This window comes from Chiloscyllium plagiosum, unplaced genomic scaffold (assembly GCF_037043375.1).
Source record: "Chiloscyllium plagiosum isolate Xiang-an unplaced genomic scaffold, Cpla_swu_hap1 HiC_scaffold_40, whole genome shotgun sequence".
Lineage (NCBI taxonomy): Eukaryota > Metazoa > Chordata > Chondrichthyes > Orectolobiformes > Hemiscylliidae > Chiloscyllium > Chiloscyllium plagiosum.
Window position 1 is genome coordinate 18,036,006 of NW_028270178.1, and position 4,891 is coordinate 18,040,896.

A 4,891-nucleotide genomic window follows, 5' to 3' on the forward strand; every position below is an offset into this window, starting at 1 on the left:
CATCTCCATTTGTTAGCTTTAGTGAAACGTCCATCTGTTACTCAGCTGTGAAATCTCCTCATGGACAAGGTGAGTGAAATGGCGCATCTAACATCTCTTCAGCAAACATGACGATGATATATTGCGAGACGTTTACATTGTCCTCAACCATTGACACGATGTTTTATAAATAGGGAACATTCACTGCGCTCAAACACATTCAATGTATCAGAATCCATCTGTGTATATTCCAGACGTTCTTCTGCGAATGGTGCAACCGATAATTCTACGGATTAAGATATTTTTTTACCCGATTCTTGCAGCCTTTGGCATTCCTGGTATGTCAGCAACATGGAGATTGCGGTTGAGATAGTTATTTGGACTGGAGACCTCTGACTTGTGCCGTGCCACAAGGATCACTTTTGGCGACATTTCGGTTTGTACATTTATTTCAACAATTTGCATGATAATATTTGCAGTATGATCAGTAAATTTGCGCATGACACTTAAACTGATAGTACTGAGGAGAATGAAGAAATTTATCTAAATTTCAAGAGGCCTTGAACTTGGCCACTGAGAAGTGAAGTGACAAATCAAGCTTAATTAAGATAAATGAAAGGTGTTGCATATTGGTAAGGCAAACCAGGACAGAACTTACATAGTTAGTGGTAGGGCTGTAGGGAGTATTATTGGACAGCAGGACGGAGGGATGCAGTTACATAGTTCATTGAAAGGGGCGTTGCACTTGGACAGTATGGTGACCAAAGGTGTTTGGCACATTTGCCTTCACTGGTCAGAGCACTATGTATAGAAGTTGGGGTGTCATGTTTCAAATGTACAAAATATTGTTGATGCTGCTTCTAAAATAGTGTGCATATCTTTTCCTCGCTCTTGTTTAGGAAGGATGCGGTAAATTAGAAAGAGTGCATAGAAAAATTCAAGGACCTTGCTGAAACTGTAGGATTGAGTTAAAGATGATTTTGATACGCTGGGTCTTTTTTCTCTTTTTGGTATGAGGCAGAAGGATCACGTTATAGATCTACATAATGTCATTAGGATATTGGTAATGTAAATAGCAAAGGCCTATTTCCTCATGGTAGTTGAGTACAAAACTCGAGGGCGTAGGTTTAACGTGAGAGTGGAAATACTTAAAAGGAACCTGAGGGGCAACATTTTCACGAAGAGAGTGGTGCACGTATGGAATGAGCTGCCAGAGGAAGTGGTGGAGCAGGGTAAAATTATAACATTGAAAATCTATTTGAACATGAAAATAAGCAGGGAAGATTTAGAATGGAACCGAACAAATGCAGTCAAATGGGATCGGTTAAGTGTTTATTACCTCGTTGCACGGATTTGTTGGACCAACGTTTAAGTTTCCCTGTTGTGTGAATCGAGTGTGTGGCTGTAATCACTGTTTATCTGCAGAGCAGAATGGGATGCCTGAGACATCTTCTGTCAATGTACTCAGTGAACAGGTACGCACCTAGTAGAAGCATAGAAAACAGGAGCAATGTGAAGCTTTTCGGCCCTTCATTTCGAATAGAGAATCTCAGTTATCAGAATTGTACTGGCATTCACTGGCGCTTATTGGAAGTTGTCTGTATTCGTTAATATAATCAGAATTAAATAAAGGGACAATCCGATGCAGCCGTGATGTTACAGCTTGTGGAAAACCCTGATTTAAACTGGCCATTTATATCACATTTTTTTAAACTTTGGTTTATCCATTTAATCTGTCGATTTGCTTGATTGACTTTGTGTGAATGTTGGGGCGAGAATCAAAGTGAAATAAATTTAAATATGAACCACTATTTTGATAACCATGCCTTTAATTTTAATTTTGCCCTGCCATAGTTGCTGCCCACTTAATAACTTGTTCGGTCCTGTTTTTGAATGGAATATTTCTCATGTCAATTAATTTAAATCCTTCACTGGCTGATTAAACGTTTACTGCAGAACGATTGTGATCACGTTTAATGGTGATTGAATCACTTCATTTTACTGTGTTGTGAATGTATAAAAAACAGGGAGGTGGATTAGATTTACGTTTTAGTCTGCATTAATCTCACGGATGGCCTATATGAAGGATAAATGCCACAGTATACTTTGATCTACTTAATAGTTGGAGCACTAAACTAGAAGATGCTGAAATCGAGCCAAACTTTCACTCTCTCTATTCTGAGTGTCCCATGTGCCATTAGAGCATCATGAAATTTCGAAACTCATGTGCATTTAAGGAGCACCATTGGGTATATTTCCAAACAGTTCCAGATCTTTGAGTGATTCTGTTTTTAAACCTTTTGTTAAATTTCACAACCAGCAAACCAGCTGACAATAATAATTCTCTCCAGGGGAAAGTGCTGCATTTCTGATTCTACCTCTGCCTACATGGTCGCCATGGCAACAACTCCTCTTCTGCTGATGATCTTCAATGTGCATCACATTTCCGTTTTCATTTTATACATGCCTTCTTCTCCTACACTGGATTTTGTAAGTTTGTTATCTACATGAGCGCTGCCAACCTGAACATGGCAGTGTGGTTCACTGTCTTGTTCACATTTGATCGATATATTGCTATATGCTGTGGGAGGCTGAAAACCAAATATTGCAGATGGAGGAGAGCAACTGCAACTATATTGAGCAACACTCCCGTGGTTTACCTTGTGAATATACCCTATTGGTTTGCATATGAACCTGAACAAGTAATTGATCATATACAGCGAGGTTGTCGCCACAATCTGAAATTCTTCTCTTCTCCAGCAGGTGCGACATTCTCCTGGTTTCAAAGTACCTTAACTGTTTGTCTTCCCTTTTCTTTGATACTCTTGTTCAATTCCTTAGCTGTCAGACTCATTGTAGTCGCTAACAGAGCGCGCAGGGTCATCCGGGGATGCAAAATTGACAGTCAAGAAGACCCAGAGGTGATGAGTCGAAGGAAGTCCATCCTTTTACTCTTCACTATATCGGCCAGCTTCATTTTTCTGTGGTTGACAATAGCGGTGAGCTTTTTATCTGCAAGGATAACAGACACTGCACGTTATCAAGGTGATTATGCAGTTCCCACCTACATTGCCACTGAAATCGGGCTCATGCTTACGTATTTGAATTCATATACAAACGTGTGCATTTATGCAGCCACGCAAAGTAAATTCAGACAGGAGGTGAAGAAAGTGTTGGCCTCTCCTTGGCCACGTATTCTCAAACTAGCCAATCGAAATTAGAAAGGACAGGTGTCCTATTCTCTGTCTGCTTGCGTTGCTCTGTCTCATGCAGATAACTAAATCTCTTACTTTTCAATTTCCTCAATTCAAACCTAAATGTTTGAATAAAAACTGATGAAAACTGTGTGTGATTGTATACCATTTTTCGGAAATTATGTTGTTTGTTTTAGTTTTGTCAAGTTAAAATGGTGGATTATTTTCTTATTGTTTGGGAACCATCCAAAAAGCAGTTGGAATTCTGCTCCAACAAAGACAGTCCTTTTGGTGGTCAGATGGGGAATGAACGCATTTTATTACATGCCTCTACCACGCCTCGGCTTAGGGATCTCTTATAGCTCGAAAGTGACTGATTGATTGACTTATTTCCATGTGTACCTAAGTACAGTGAAATGCATGGTTTAGTAGCAGTGCAGGCAGATCAGAGTATGAAAAAATGCTTGGACAGAGGCATGGAATGGAGTGTGGTAGGCAAGATCAATGTTTTCAAGTTCAGCCTTATTTGAATTTATTGAGTGCATTCATCTGTCTAATAATATGTTCTTACAACTGCCGGTGCCTCTGTTCAGACTTCTGTATATTCTGCCGGATGTAATAGATAGTGTAAGGAAGTTATTGGGGTGGGATGTATCTTTGATGATATTGGCAACCTTTCTCTGGCAAAGAAAAGTGTAATAGTGTACGTTACTGCAAATTTGGCTTTGGTGATTCTGAGCTGTGCACTCAACCTTCTGTAGGTTCTTACGTTCCAGAGCAGATCAGTTGACATACCAAGCTGTTATGCACCCGGACAGTATGCTTTGAATGATGGATCTCTCGAAGTTAGTGAGAGTCCTCATGGACTACCAAATTTCGTGAGCCAACTGAGGAAGAAGTGGCGTTGTTTTGCCTTCTTGACCGTCACATCTGCGAGGAACTCCAGACACAGACGTATTCTCCAACCTTCTTTCTGAAGTCAGTGATTAGTTTTTTTTTCAATGTTGAGAGAGATATTATTCTAATCGTAGCACATAAACGCGTCTCGATATGCACTATGAAAGAGATATGTGATGCTGCTGTCACTTTAGGAGATTAGTTTTTCGATTCTTTTTGAAGATAAGTTGCAGGGCCGAAGTGAAGTATTTGCTTCTGAAGACAAATTGTGCATTCGACGTGTGAGGCCTTTTTCTTTAATGTCTGTGGCAAGCTCTCTCAGATCCAGGTATCTGTGGTTTTTTTTCTCAGTAACATCAGAAGCTCTTGGGGTGTCAAAAGTGATTGAATCTGCAGTAGATTTCTCCTTCCTGCGAAACCCCTGAAATTTTCTTGATGATTTTTCTCCTAGAATTAACTGCATGTGCGAATCTATGTTTAAATTTACCGTTCTGCCAAGGGACGTGTTTATAGGATGTTACAAAATTGGAACAGTTCATTAATAATAGCTACAGTATCTGTTGTTTTGTTAAGTTTCCCAAGAGTTAATTTATTCTGAGGTCCTATTTGTCTTTTGTTTCTGGGTGTTAACTTTAGTGTTTAAACGTGTTGTGTTTTGATTAATGTGGAGAAGTTTGAGCAGTAAGATTGCAGCTGGAATACGGAACTTCACATCTTAATTTAAAATAAGAAAATGTCATGGTGCAGCCTTGCTTCTTGAATCACTTTTTTATTCACGGGATGGCGATGTCGCTGGCTGGGCAGCATTGAAGATTTATCCC

General features: G+C 39.6%; 1 pseudogene; it reads left to right on the forward strand.

Moving 5' to 3' along the window:
- Positions 1-247: 247 nt before the first annotated feature.
- Positions 248-3,200, forward strand: LOC148138364 (putative G protein-coupled receptor 139; annotated as a pseudogene).
- Positions 3,201-4,891: the final 1,691 nt, after the last annotated feature.